This window comes from Crassostrea angulata, chromosome 10 (genome assembly GCF_025612915.1).
Source record: "Crassostrea angulata isolate pt1a10 chromosome 10, ASM2561291v2, whole genome shotgun sequence".
NCBI lineage: Eukaryota > Metazoa > Mollusca > Bivalvia > Ostreida > Ostreidae > Magallana > Magallana angulata.
The window spans coordinates 1-16519 of record NC_069120.1 but is presented as its reverse complement, the minus strand read 5'-3'; the positions used below and the strand labels follow the sequence as shown (position 1 = coordinate 16519).

The 16519-nt window shown below is 34.7% G+C and overlaps 1 long non-coding RNA gene across 2 annotated transcripts; it reads left to right on the top strand.

The window, feature by feature from the left end:
• The first annotated feature begins 13405 nt into the window (after positions 1–13405).
• On the top strand, positions 13406–16401 carry LOC128166958 (uncharacterized). Of its 2 annotated transcripts, none has more exons than XR_008241202.1 (4): positions 13406–13898; positions 14701–14786; positions 14919–15012; positions 15723–16401. It is a non-coding gene; the product is annotated as an uncharacterized LOC128166958 (long non-coding RNA). The 2 variants fall into 2 exon arrangements; XR_008241201.1 differs by having other exon boundaries at positions 13406–13977.
• Positions 16402–16519: the final 118 nt, after the last annotated feature.

Genomic DNA, 16519 nt, shown 5'->3' with positions numbered 1-16519 from the left:
CCATATCGTTTCAGAGCAGTGGCTTTCTACAGATCTGGAAAAGATATCAGCAGTCAAAGACTGGCCAGCTCCGAAAAATGTCAAAGAATTACGACAATTTCTTTGTTTCATAGGTTATTATCGTCAGTTTGTGAAGGACTTTGCCAAGATAATAGCACCCTTGAACTCGTTAATTAAAGGTCAAAACACCCATAGAGGAAAAACACCAAGAAGGGGAAACAAACCAATTAAAACAGTCCCTTGGAAATGGTTCGAGAAGGAGATGGAATTTGAGACAATTAAGGAGAAGCTGACAAGTCCATCAATGCTTGGATATGCTGACTATTCCAAACCTTTTGTGTTACATACAGACGCCAGTGCAAAGGGGCTTGGAGCTGTTTTATATCAAGAACAGGAATGGAATTTAGAGATAATTGCATACGCCAGTCGTGGATTGAGAGTTAGAGTTAGGGATAGGGGTTTGGGGGTTAGGGTTAGGGTTCGTGTTGGGTTGGGTTAGGGTTAGGGTTAAGGTTGGGTTAGGGTTAGGGTTAGGGTATAGGCACTTTGACGAGATGCGTGTGTGGGAATGCGGGACTCCCCCCCTTTACTCACGTGACTGTCAATCATTTCTTTCTATAAATATCTGATGATTTGGTTTTTTATCATTCCTTTGATTGTGACTCTTTTGGATTATATGGATTTTTCACTTGTTAAAGGTAATTGTATCTTTTAATATCATTATTTATTTGCTCATTATCCTGCATTCCAATGTTAAGTAGCAATATATATGAAATTTTATAAAAATAGAAATTATTGCTTGGAGTAATTGATGGACTATTGAATTGATCTATAGTTTACAATTAAATTTCAATTGTAGCAAGATATTCATCAAATGTAGTAAATGATTGATATTAACGAAACCTTTTGATATACTTTATTAAGATAATTACGTTAAAAACTTGGGCTCATCAAGCTTAAGGTCTAATATTGTTTTACTCTGAGTTAAACCCGTGTATACCCTGGGTTTAACTAGGGTATACCCTGGGTTTAACTAGGGTATACCTTGGGTTTATCCCGGGTATACCCTGGGTTTACCCTGGGTTGAACCCGGGTATACCCTGGGTTAAACCCGAGGATACCCTGGGTTAAACCCGGGTATATCCTGGGTTTAACCCGGGTATACCCTGGGTTAAACCTGAGTATACTTTAGGTTAAACCTGGGTATACTCTGCGTTAAACCCGGGCATACTCTGGGTTAAACCTAGCGTATACCCTGGGTTAGGGTTAGGGTTAGGGCACTTTGACGTGTTGCATATGCGGGATTGCGGGACTCTGCCTATTTTTAATCACGTGACTTGTCAGTCATGTGGATCATGTTTACCCGTGTATACGTTTCTATTATAGTTTATTTTCGTAGAATGATTTGTGTGCAATTGGATGTGCAATTTGTTTTTTAGCGGTAAGTTGGTTTACTGTACTTCATGTTTTAATTATCGAAAGATATTTTACATTATTGCTTATACATATTAGGTAATTAATGGGATGTAATAATCTTAAATAAAAAATAAGTAATGAGATAGTATTTTATATAGAGAGAGGAATTCACTGAAAAGCAACCAATAAGATACTGACGGAATGTTACCTGCGATATGATACAAAATATTTAGAATCAATAATTGCATAATTCTCTAATATCAACTTATATAAATTTTATTAATTATAATTTATAAGTACTGAGGTTGTACATTTTTGGTGTACCTTAGATACACCTTGGGTATACCCAGGGTATACCTAAGTTAATGTTTACGAATGTATTGGCCACGTTCACTGTTATTCTAATACGTTTTGTTAAAAATATTTCACAATTTCAATGTAATCAATTTATTATTAAAGAGACCTATGATTATTTAAGATATGTAAAGTTAGCTTTCCCTAGATGGATATAAAAGTGAATCAATATGAATGGAACTTTTTTTTTATTTTAAAGATGAATTCCGACGAAGATGAGCAGACCTTTGCAGACACTGTGATGGAAAACATGAACTTAGCGAATATGTATTATCCTGTGAGCGAGTCACCCATGTTATTCTTGAAAAGAGATAAACGGGTATTTGTAAGAAGTGTGACAGTTGACGAAGCAGAAAGAGATATTTGGCTTCAGTACTCTTTTGATATTCAGATGTGTTATTGAACTGAAGAATTTAAATGGAATACGAATGCCAGTTAGACATATAACACTCATTCCGAATGACAATGGCAGTTTACGTGAGATTAGAAGCATTTTAAAGAAACATATCAATTTAACAGAATATTCTAAAAGCGAGCTTATGAATTTCAGCAGCTCTTTAGGGTTTCAATTGTTTTACGAAAGAGGATGGGAGTGTTGGATAGCCATGATACCTGTACACAAGCAAGGTTTTGTAGCTTTTCCGAAACAGATAATAAGACAACAAACATTCAATACTTTCCTTGAATTGAGAAGAAAATTCAAAGATATACTCGCAGATTATGCCATGAATGGAATTGCTTCAAAAACACTTATGAAAAACGATATCAAGGATGTCCGTAAAATGTTCGTGTTACTTGATGACTGTTCTACAATACTTTCTGCGGTACAGACTGCTCTGGACAACGTCTCTTTAACAGGATTTAGGCCAATAATATTTTGTTTTCGTTTTGGAGAAAAAATGACGGATGGACTACCATTATCTGATTTTAATAGGGAAGAGATATGTAGATCAACTGTTCATGCAGCTGTAGACATTTCCACGGATGGTGAGGTGGATCAATTTTGGTCCACTTCAGGTTTGCAGGAATTAATCGGCTTGAGAGGTGTATTAAGCACATGTTTATCGCTTACAGACTGTGGAAATTTCCAAAGCAATCTAGATGGAAGGCCAATATTAAGAATGGTTTACGAAAGGTTTGTCGCTTTCCGGACCAGTTACGGTTTGTTCAACTTAATGCAGATATACCACACCGTCAGCCCAATTGTCGATTTCATCCAGTGTCAGCTTGCATTAGTGGAGGTATGTGTTTTTCAAGGCCGACAGCAGAAGCTTTCCTACGCGACGCAGAACATTACATATCAACTCTAGAGAGCAATTGGGTGCTAATGAGAAAGAGTGCTTGTAGACTAGAGTTTGTTGTTGAGTAGAATACCGCATTATCTGACAATCTGCATGCTCTTGACTTCTTCGATCTAATAAACTTAGAGCAACTTTTGGAAAATGTGCCTTTGTTGGCTCCTTTGCCACCCCAAACACTAAGTTGTATAAGACATTTGGGCTTGTGGATGTGTAAAGAACTTCGAGAATTGTTGGAGGGTTTTCAAAAAACGGGAAATGTGCTAACCACCTGGCAATCTTATCAATTAGAATTAGCCTCTGAAAAATTGCTCTGGGGAAGACCACTTTGTTCAAGGAGTACAACATATTCAGTTAATCTTGGACCCGGAGCTTTGGGACCGAGTCGAAGTTTGACGGACCAATTTGGTTTCTTGTCGCTGGACGTCTACTCAACTTGCATGCAGAACGATCGAAGTATCCCTCCACCTGAAATATGGACCAACTCGGAGATGATCTGTATAATGATAGCAAGATCGGTGGGTTTGCACGATCATTTGGATGCCAGCTATGGAGTCATCGGTAAACATTTGGTAGTTGCATTGCTTCACGACTTACACGAACTGGAAAGGCCGCTTCTTACGTTCGGGGTTAGGGTTAGTGTTATTGGTTAGGGTATAGGCACTTAGACGAGATGCGTGGGCGGGAATGCGGGACTCCCCCCTTTACTCACGTGATTGTCAATCATTTCTTCTATAAATATCTGATGATTTGGTTTTTTATCATTCCTTTGATTGTGACTCTTTTGGATTATATGGATTTTTCACTTGTTAAAGGTAATTGTATCTTTTAATATCATTATTTATTTGCTCATTATCCTGCATTCCAATGTTAAGTAGCAATATATATGAAATTTTATAAAAATAGAAATTATTGCTTGGAGTAATTGATGGACTATTGAATTGATCTATAGTTTACAATTAAATTTCAATTGTAGCAAGATATTCATCAAATGTAGTAAATGATTGATATTAACGAAACCTTTTGATATACTTTATTAAGATAATTACGTTAAGAACTTGGGCTCATTAAGCTTAAGGTCTAATATTGTTTTACTCTGAGTTAAACCCGTGTATACCCTGGGTTCAACTAGGGTATACCCTGGGTTTATCCCGGGTATACCCTGGGTTTACCCTGGGTTGAACCCGGGTATACCCTGGGTTAAACCCGAGGATATCCTGGGTTAAACCCGGGTATATCCTGGGTTTAACCCGGGTATACCCTGGGTTAAACCTGAGTATACCCTGGGTTAAACCTGGGTATACTCTGCGTTAAACCCGGGCATACTCTGGGTTAGAGAGAGGAATTCACTGAAAAGCAAACAATAAGATACTGACGGGATGTTACCTGCGATATGATACAAAATATTCAGAATCAATGATTGCATAATTCTCTAATAGTCTGTAAGCGATAAACATGTGCTTAATACACCTCCCAAGCCGATTAATCCCTGCAAACCTGAAGTGGACCAAAATTGATCCACCTCACCATCCGTGGAAATGTCTACAGCTGCATGAACAGTTGATCTACATATCTGTTCCCTATTAAAATCAGATAATGGTAGTCCATCCGTCATTTTTTCTCCAAAACGAAAACAAAATATTATTGGCCTAAATCCTGTTAAAGAGACGTTGTCCAGAGCAGTCTGTACAGCAGAAAGTATTGTAGAACAGTCATCAGGTAACACGAACATTTTACGGACATCCTTGATATCGTTTTTCATAAGTGTTTTTGAAGCAATTCCATTCATGGCATAATCTGCGAGAATATCTTTGAATTTTCTTCTCAATTCAAGGAAAGTATTGAATGTTTGTTGTCTTATTATCTGTTTCGGAAAAGCTACAAAACCTTGCTTGTGTACAGGTATCATGGCTATCCAACACTCCCATCCTCTTTCGTAAAACAATTGAAACCCTAAAGAGCTGCTGAAATTCATAAGCTCGCTTTTAGAATATTCTGTTAAATTGATATGTTTCTTTAAAATGCTTCTAATCTCACGTAAACTGCCATTGTCATTCGGAATGAGTGTTATATGCCTAACTGGCATTCGTATTCCATTTAAATTCTTCAGTTCAATAACACATCTGAATATCAAAAGAGTACTGAAGCCAAATATATCTTTCTGCTTCGTCAACTGTCACACTTCTTACAAATACCCGTTTATCTCTTTTCAAGAATAACATGGGTGACTCGCTCACAGGATAATACATATTCGCTAAGTTCATGTTTTCCATCACAGTGTCTGCAAAGGTCTGCTCATCTTCGTCGGAATTCATCTTTAAAATAAAAAAAAAGTTCCATTCATATTGATTCACTTTTATATCCATCTAGGGAAAGCTAACTTTACATATCTTAAATAATCATAGGTCTCTTTAATAATAAATTAGTTATATTGAAATTGTGAAATATTTTTAACAAAACGTATTAGAATAACAGTGAACGTGGCCAATACATTCGTAAACATTAACTTAGGTATACCCTGGGTATACCCAAGGTGTATCTAAGGTACACCAAAAATGTACAACATCAGTACTTATAAATTATAATTAATAAAATTTATATAAGTTGATATTAGAGAATTATGCAATTATTGATTCTAAATATTTTGTATCATATCGCAGGTAACATTCCGTCAGTATCTTATTGGTTGCTTTTCAGTGAATTCCTCTCTCTATATAAAATACTATCTCATTACTTATTTTTTATTTAAGATTATTACATCCCATTAATTACCTAATATGTATAAGCAATAATGTAAAATATCTTTCGATAATTATAACATGAAGTACAGTAAACCAACTTACCGCTAAAAAACAAATTGCACATCCAATTGCACACAAATCATTCTACGAAAATAAACTATAATAGAAACGTATACACGGGTAAACATGATCCACATAACTGACAAGTCACGTGATTAAAAATAGGCAGAGTCCCACAATCCCGCATATGCAACACGTCAAAGTGCCCTAACCCTAACCCTAACCCAGGGTATACGCTAGGTTTAACCCAGAGTATGCCCGGGTTTAACGCAGAGTATACCCAGGTTTAACCTAAAGTATACTCAGGTTTAACCCAGGGTATACCCGAGTTAAACCCAGGATATACCCGGGTTTAACCCAGGGTATCCTCGGGTTTAACCCAGGGTATACCCGGGTTCAACCCAGGGTAAACCCAGGGTATACCCGGGATAAACCCAAGGTATACCCTAGTTAAACCCAGGGTATACCCTAGTTAAACCCAGGGTATACACGGGTTTAACTCAGAGTAAAACAATATTAGACCTTAAGCTTAATGAGCCCAAGTTTTTAACGTAATTATCTTAATAAAGTATATCAAAAGGTTTCGTTAATATCAATCATTTACTACATTTGATGAATATCTTGCTACAATTGAAATTTAATTGTAAACTATAGATCAATTCAATAGTCCATCAATTACTCCAAGCAATAATTTCTATTTTTATAAAATTTCATATATATTGCTACTTAACATTGGAATGCAGGATAATGAGCAAATAAATAATGATATTAAAAGATACAATTACCTTTAACAAGTGAAAAATCCATATAATCCAAAAGAGTCACAATCAAAGGAATGATAAGAAAATAATTCATCAGATATTTATAGAAAGAAATGATTGACAGTCACGTGAGTAAAGGGGGGAGTCCCGCATTCCCGCCCACGCATCTCGTCAAAGTGCCTATACCCTAACCCTAACCCTAACCCAACCTTAACCCTAACCCTAACCCAACCCAACCCGAACCCTAACCCTAACCCCAAAACCCCTATCCTTAACTCTAACTCTCAATCCACGACTGGCGTATGCAATTATCTCTAAATTCCATTCCTGTTCTTGATATAAGACAGCTCCAAGCCCCTTTGCACTGGCGTCTGTATGTAACACAAAAGGTTTGGAATAGTCAGCATATCCAAGCATTGATGGACTTGTCAGCTTCTCCTTAATTGTCTCAAATTCCATCTCCTTCTCGAACCATTTCCAAGGGACTGTTTTAATTGGTTTGTTTCCCCTTCTTGGTGTTTTTCCTCTATGGGTGTCTTGACCTTTAATAAACGAGTTCAAGGGTGCTATTATCTTGGCAAAGTCCTTCACAAACTGACGATGATAACCTATGAAACAAAGAAATTGTCGTAATTCTTTGACATTTTTCGGAGCTGGCCAGTCTTTGACTGCTGATATCTTTTCCAGATCTGTAGAAAGCCACTGCTCTGAAACGATATGGCCCAAATATGAAATAGACTTTTTAAACAATTTGCATTTTGCTGGTTAAAGTTTCAATCCGTGGTGTGCAAGCTGTTTAAAAAAAATTTCCGATAGTTGACAATGCTCTTCAAATGTGTTAGAAAATATCAAAATATCATCAAGAAAAATCAAGCATTCTTTAAGATGAATTTCGCCCATACATTTTCCATTAAGCGTTGAAAAGTAGCAGGAGCATTTGTAAGTGTCCAAAACACATCCAATTGCATTCGTAAAATCAATCCTATGTTACCTTCCCAAAAAACAGGTTTTTGTTTGTCCTTCTCTGATATCTCCACCTGCCATTATTCAGATCTGATGTCGAATTTGCTGAAATACTTCGCTCCACTCAAAGTATCGACAATGTCCTCAAAACGCAGTAGCATAAAGCAATCTTTTTTCGTTTTTGAGTTTAACATTCTCATGTCAATGCAAAAGCGAAGAGATCCGTCGGACTTGCGGACTAACACAACAGTTGCTATTAGATTCTCTGATAACCCCTGAATCTAACATTTCTTTAAGATGCTCCCTAACCTCTTTTAACATATTAGGAGGTATTATCTTGTACGGTTGTTTGAATGGAGTTTCATCCTCTAATTCAATTTTATGTTGCACTAATTGTTGACAGTCTTAACTTGTTTTAAGTTACAAAGTATCATACCATGCTTAATTGTGATCGGTTTAGCAGTGATATTACAAACTGTAACCTGTACGGTTGGTTTAATAGAACCTGACAACTCAACCACTCTTGGACCCACTGTAAACTTTAATCGTTGTCACAATGTTCTGTAGTCTAAGTCATACTTTCTTTTATAGGTACACCATTTGTTCTCCCTTTTGCAAAAATTGATTTGTTTGGTTCAATAATGACACTTTTCTTACATGTTGATCTAACCTGGTAAAAATATTCTAAAATATGGGGTGGCAAAGTCCACAAAATAAAAAAAAATATTGTCATCCAAGATTATAGACTGGGGGGATTGAAAATGATTGATTACTCCGATTTTACACTTGCTTTGAAATCAAGTTGGATTCGTAGACTCCTCACATCAAAATCCAAGTGGGTTAATTTATTAGAAGCTCAAATGAAAATAAAAATAAATAACTTATGGATAAAGGGCTCGGATTATGTACTTAAGCACAGTAAAAGTATAGGTAACAAATTTTGGTCAGAGGTGTTCCTAAGTTACATAAAAATAAGTGAGACAATCTCCCAAAACACCAATCCACTTTTTGAACACATATGGTATAACCCAAGGGTAAAGATAAACAAGGAAAGTATATTTTTGAGAAGTTTTTTTAATGCTGGTTTTGTTTGCATCATTGACCTTTTTGATATAGATGGTGACTTTAGAAGTTTTGAATCTTTAATTGAACTTGGTACTAAGACTAACTTTGTTGAATATAATGGTCTAAAAAAGAGTATATTAAAACGAATAGGTGAATGCAATATAAAAGAAATTAAACCAACAGTTGGACCATATATCCCAAACACATTATCCATATTCTACAAAAATAGAAAAGGATGTAAAGATATGTATAATATATTGATAAGGGAAAAGAGGGTCCAAAATAAAGCAATACTAAAATGGGAAGAGAATGACACAATATTTAATGAGAATGATTGGTATAAAATATTTGAACTTCCTTTTAAGACAACCCAAGAATCTAAATTCCATTGGTTACAATTCCAAATTTTACACAGGATATTACCCACAAATTATTACTTGCATAAGCTTAAACTTATTGAATCCCCTAAATGTTCTTTTTGTAAACAAGATTCTGAAACAATCGGCCATCTTTTTGTGGAATGCCCATTTGTAAAAGAACTATGGAGTGACATTGAAGAGTTATTTTTAAGAAACTACAGGGTGTCCCTAATGTTTGATAAGCAAAGTATACTTTTTGGTAAATATAAAAACTACCATATGTATAGAATACAAAACCTTTTAAGTTATATTGTAAAACAGTATATTTTCACTTGTAGACTTAAAACTTACCCAACTTTAAATGTGTTGGAACTCAAAAGGAAAATTGAAAACAGGCTTCTTGTGGAAAAATATTTACTTTTAAAGAACTGTGAATTTGAAAAATTTGAGAGACACTTGGAGAATATTATTGAAAGAATTTAGCAAGTCTTTACTATATCCCCAACTATTTGTTAAAAGAATGTATGATGCTTTTTTAAAATATCTAAATAAATCTTTTTGATAAGCAAACCCTGATAGACAGCTATGCTGCAAAGCAACCATTGCCCCGTCAGCTTTTTTCTCTCCGCCTTCTTTTCTCTCATAAATAAATATATGTACATGTACGTGCTAAATATTATGTTCATGCTGGTGTTTGTGTATATTATAATTACATATTGGAAAATCCTTAAATTTAGAGCTGTCAATTTATAAGTTGGTGTGCATGTTATATTTTTTATTTGCTTTTCTTCTTTTGTTTCTTTTGTTTGTGTTTATATGCATATTATTTCACTCAATGTTTTCTGTCCTTTCTCACCCCCACTAAAAACATAAAAAACAAACTTTCACACCATTGTGAACTATTATATATCTATTCTTGCATGTATATTGTATGTAAAAAAATGTTGAGATTCCAAAAGAAATGTATTATGTAAGAAAGCTGTGAAAGTCATGAATAAAAAACACTCCGTACAAGATAATACCTCCTAATATGTTAGAAGAGGTTAGGGAGCATCTTAAAGAAATGTTAGATTCAGGGGTTATCAGAGAATCTAATAGCAACTGTTGTGTTAGTCCGCAAATCCGACGGATCTCTTCGCTTTTGCATTGACATGAGAATGTTAAACTCAAAAACGAAAAAAGATTGCTTTATGCTACCGCGTTTTGAGGACATTGTCGATACTTTGAGTGGAGCGAAGTATTTCAGCAAATTCGACATCAGATCTGAATAATGGCAGGTGGAGATATCAGAGAAGGACAAACAAAAACCAGTTTTTTGGGAAGGTAACATAGGATTGATTTTACGAATGCAATTGGATGTGTTTTGGACACTTACAAATGCTCCTGCTACTTTTCAACGCTTAATGGAAAATGTATGGGCGAAATTCATCTTAAAGAATGCTTGATTTTTCTTGATGATATTTTGATATTTTCTAACACATTTGAAGAGCATTGTCAACTATCGGAAATTTTTTTTAAACAGCTTGCACACCACGGATTGAAACTTTAACCAGCAAAATGCAAATTGTTTAAAAAGTCTATTTCATATTTGGGCCATATCGTTTCAGAGCAGTGGCTTTCTACAGATCTGGAAAAGACATCAGCAGTCAAAGACTGGCCAGCTCCGAAAAATGTCAAAGAATTACGACAATTTCTTTGTTTCATAGGTTATTATCGTCAGTTTGTGAAGGACTTTGCCAAGATAATAGCACCCTTGAACTCGTTAATTAAAGGTCAAGACACCCATAAAGGAAAAACACCAAGAAGGGGAAACAAACCAATTAAAACAGTCCCTTGGAAATGGTTCGAGAAGGAGATGGAATTTGAGACAATTAAGGAGAAGCTGACAAGTCCATCAATGCTTGGATATGCTGACTATTCCAAACCTTTTGTGTTACATACAGACGCCAGTGCAAAGGGGCTTGCACTGCACGAAAAGTCGCGTTTAATATAATTTTATAGATTCGTTTACCAAATTATATTTCTTGTTTTGAATATAATTTGTGTATAACGTTATATTATATGCAAAATATAATGTCATATACTTGACTGGATTTTATAATGAAGTAAACTTAGATTTAATGCGATATACAACAAGAATAATGTAGTTTAATAGAAAAAATTATACGTTTCGTTTAAGAAAATTGACATTCATACGTAAATACATTTATACATTAAGTTTTATAATGTTTCTGGTATTCAGTAAATATATATGATAATTAATGTGTCAATAATATCTTATTTTATACAAAATAAAATGGTGTTTACGTACTCATTATTGCAAAAAGACAAAATCGTTTATATCAAAGTATCTGATATTATGTTTTGATTTAATCGTGGGAGGGGTTCGAGACGGAAAACACAAAACATCCTATTGATTATTTTTTTCAGACACGTATAAGTAGATTAGATACATTATACATGTACAAAAAAGAATAATAAGCTTTAGGTTTAATAGAAAAAAATCATAACTATGATAATTTTAGAAATTTGATCTTTATATGTAAATTTGCTTATACTTGAAGTTTAACTAAGTTTGATTTGCATTAAATATATGTGATAATTAATGTGCCAATATTATTATATGCTCTGAACTTACATGCATGAACGTGGAAGGGGTTTGGAACGAAAATAAACCCACCGTAAATTAATTACTTCAAGGAAATATTTGATTTGTAGTAAAAAAAAAGCACAAAGCAAATAAAAAAATATTTGACTATTGATTCAGGATGGTAGAGAGAGAGAGAGAGAGAGAGAGAGAGAGAGAGAGAGAGAGAGAGAGAGAGAGAGAGAGAGAGAGAGATTAACTCTACGCGCATGCGAAACTTTAAGCCAATCAAAAATCGAGAGAATTCTGAACCCGCCAAGCTGCGTTGGAGATAACGTGCACATGTCGGATTCGAGTGAAGTAGCGAAGTAGATCTATCAGAATTTAGTGCTCTTGAACTGATGAATCATCACATTCGTACATCGACGAAATATTTAGGAAGACATCCATTGTCAAGGGAAGAATAAGTCACCACCATGTCAAGCAGGTAGAGCGCTCTTTAGAAACAAGATGGCGAAACAGTCCCACAACATGACGTCAGTCCTTTGCCTCAACTTCTGTTCTTACATATAGCAGCACCTTGGAGATAGGTTCGCCGGCCAGTAGTACCAGTTGTTTAATAGGTATGGTGGTGAATTCGGTATCAATAAACACGCTTCCCATTAACACATGCTCTTGCAATTTTATAGTTACTTCCCCTTGTGAACATGATTATTTCCCTTGTAAGAATTACAGTCAACTCGTACCCAAACTGATTTGTAATCAAATAGTTGGATAGTCCGAGTGAAAAACAACTTCAATTACATTATTATGCCCACAGTCATAACTTTTTAATATTGATATTTATATAAATAAATATTGTCGGGTATGTCATATCAAATTACCATATTATCTACCGGTATAAGTATTTTTACTCACAGATGCTTGGGGACGGAACCACCCCCCCCCCCTTCACATTCATGAGTTATTTTTCACCATTTGACACCTCGACACCATGTAAAAATACGATGATCTATTTTAAAGTCACAAAATGGCATTGCACCCAATTTATTAATACCTTATGAAATAATAGAGACCATCATTTCCAGCCGGTCAGTTCTTTTCAGTTATGAGCCCATCCTATGATATCGTGGTGGTTATATCATTTTGTCAAAAATCTATCAATACAAAAATATTTCCAGAAACGAATGTTATTGTGAGTTTCCTGTATTAAATACCTCAGTGACGTTTAACATGTCTGTTTACAATGTCTAAAAATATTCCGACGTCAAATGTCAATTTCAGCGCCTGCCACTATAGGTAATCAGAAATACCGTGATACCATAGAACTGTAGAACCCGCGATATGATAGGATACAGATAATCTGAACACATTTCATATTTATTTTGTGGATGAACGTAATTTGAGCACATAAGTATTTATGATTATCAAAATATCAAGCAAAAAGTATAGCTATTAACCAAGAATTGTTACCCATTATAGTCACAATCTGTGACCTATTGATTATGAGTCGGCTTGGGTACGACTCAGCTTGGGTACGACTTGACTTGATTTCCCTTAGAGGCCTAGAATAACTCTTCAATGCCTGTATTTTGATTTATTTCACTATTTTGATATTGAATAGGACCAGCATCGGGCCTCTTTTCAAGTTGAGAAAGATTGAGTTTCAGCAGGAAAAAATCTTGGAGGTGCAGAAGGAAATCATCGCTAAATACTCTCTGAAAGTAATCCATCACAAAAAGAAAGGAAATAAGAAAGTTAAAATATGTGTACCCAACCAAGTCCATGTAAGTATATTTGATGTCAATAAAATATTGGTCTGATTTGCTATATTTAACCAGGGTTGTCTCTAAGACCCAGGAGGCGGGGAATTCCCCCGCCTATAATGCCTTAATTACCCGGCTATTATTGCATTTCAAACACAATGTAGCTATAAGCAAGACCCCCAGACCCCCTGCTACTTTTTCATTTCTTCCCTCTACTTCAATTTTTAGAGACAACCCTGTTTAACATATAAACACAAAAAAAATGTAGGGATGAGACAATCCACCGATTCACCAGTGCATCACAGTATATATTTTGACGATATTTGGATTGATGCATTTACCATTAATACAACAATACCTTGGCGAACTTTTTTTATTTTCCAAAAATATCCGAGCTTCATATATCGGCTATTTTTAGTCCGGGCGCCTAATATGAAATTACAAAGATGTCGGAAAACCTCGTAAAGTTGTCAAATCGAAGCTAAATCTGGAGTGTGGAAAACTTTTGAATCACTTGTCTATGAAAAAGTAGTGAATACAAGACTTATGTGATTTGTAAATTGTTCAACGTTCATTTAAAATATAATGAAATCACTTTGGACATGTGGTAATACATAGACAGATTCAATAAATTTTAAGCCATTATTCATGTTTTCATTAAGTTGCAATGTATCGTGATATGTATCATATCGCATCTCGTGTATCGTGATATGTACCAAATCTGCTAAGTAAAGTATCGTCCCAGCCCTAAAAAAAATCATGACTGAATTGAAGCTGCAGATTTTTTTTTTCAGTGATTAATCTATTGTAGCTTTTTGTTAAAATGTTTTTTTAATTAGGTTTTGCTAGAGTCTTGTTGGGGAGGGCTAAGAATTAGTGGACTATGTGGTACATTCTCTGACAATAAACAGGAATTAAAACAGTAGGCTTAATCTGAACACAACATTTTACAAAGCTTTGGCTAAAATAAATAAAAGAATTGGGTGATAAAGCCGTTCATTTTTGTTGTACACCTGATTTCCACTCCTAAAACTCATGATGTTCTGTTTACCTTATTGATTTTTTTTGGCATGTTTAAATGTAATATTGCTGTGACATAACATACATATATTTGATAATTTGTTGCACATACATAAGCATAAATGTTGTTACTGGCTTGTATATTAATATATATTCAATCGTTTATACACATCTAAAATTTTTGTTAATTGTATAACACAGGCTTATACTGTAATGTACATGTTTAGCGTATTGAGAGGAGTTATCTGAATATCAGCAACTATATAATTGTATGGCCTTGGTATGATATTTTGTGAATGCATACTTTCAGATTGCTGTGCATGATGGATACTCCCATGAAATTTCCATAGGATTGTAGTGAAAAATGAAATCGGATGATGGAAACCAAATGTTGAAGTAAAACTTTTTAAAGAATTAATAACTTAGACCACACCAACAAAATTTTTTGTTTATCAGATCCCGCGCTCTTGTATTTAAATAAAACTTTACAAATAATATTCTAATTTTTGTTGCAATGTTATGTTTTAGATGCAATAAACAGATAATTCCTGTCTATGCAAGATAAAGGAAGGAGAGTCGATTCTTTCAAGAAAGGAATGGATCTGTATCAAAGGAAAAAAGGGTATGCCCAATTATATGCACTGCATGTTTTGAGAGTCTAGGCCATATGTTTAAATGTCCCTGTTTACAATTGCCAAAATCATGAACTTGTATTGAAGTTCTAATTTATGCTGTATTATATACAGTGACTGTTCTATTGATTTGAACTTCCCTTTAGGATTAATAAGGTGTTTTGATGTATAAATCGCATTTGCAGATACTTAACAGAAATGTAAATACTTGTTACTTGGCATACTGCATTACTGTTGTTGATCGGCCGGTCCACCAACAATTTCCTTTAATGCAGAGGTTGCCTCTATTGATATGAAATTTGACATAAGATTCTTCCTAATAATATTTAGGTTAAGTTTGATTTAGAGTCTAATTGAGCAATTTTTGACAGAGTTATGCCCCTTGGATTTGGGAAAATCCCAATTATTTGCTTTTTCGTTCATTTCTTTGCAGAGGTCTCCAAGGAAGAAGGGGACAATTGTGTTTCAAAAATATCTCTTGTTTTTTGAAATATATAGTCTCATAACTGCAATAGTGTGTACAGACAAATTTTCATGAAGCACAAACGCCTGTTACTCCTCTTTCAAAAAACAATGATTTAATGCTTAAATAAATTGTCTGAGGAATTTAAAAGAAAAGCCTTAACATTTTACTATGTTGACATTTTAAAGACAATATGTGTATAAACATGTGTGTTTTATGTGTGTATATATGTTGTAGAAAATGGAAGCCATACTATAGACAGGCTGTCAGGCTGTATTTAAACTAAAGACCTCCTGGGATGAGGAGAAAAAGAAACAAGTAGAACCTGTATTTCTTGTGGAGTACATGAAGATGTCATCAGAATATGAAAATGATTGGGAAGATGATACAATATATGAAATCGCATCTCTAAAGTGGCGCTCTGACGAATGTTTAATTGGACACCAAAAGTTCCGCTCTGAAATCCAAATGTTCAAAAAGGCAAAGTATAAGACGTATAAGGACCAACAAAGAATCATCTAGAGACAAACCAGAAAATATATGAAATGAACAGAAATGGGCCATTTGAGATTTTTTAAAAAGTTGCTACTGTCATGTATAATTAGCTCACCTGAGCTGAAAGTTATTATATGGTTTTACTGATATGCAAGCATTTTGACATGTACATTGTTGATTGTATAAAATTGTTAACTCCGTCCCATGGACAATTTTTGTTCCTCGTAAGAGGTTCATATTTTGATGTAGGTTTATTATCCATGTATAAAGAGTTGTTTAACACTTCTTGAGAACTGCAAAGCTCAGTATGTGACATGACTGTAAAATCATTGCAAAGTAGCTTGATGTAGTGTTGTAGTATGATGAACCTAAAAATATGCTGGGTATTTTTTTAAATACAGGATCTAATATTACCTGTTCAACTCATACTGTTTGTGACAATCACTGTTCATATCGAACACACCCGATTTTATTTTCCCCATAATTCTTTGCAACGTGCTTGGCCGACCCTAACAATAGGCGCTAAGTTATACCCGGCC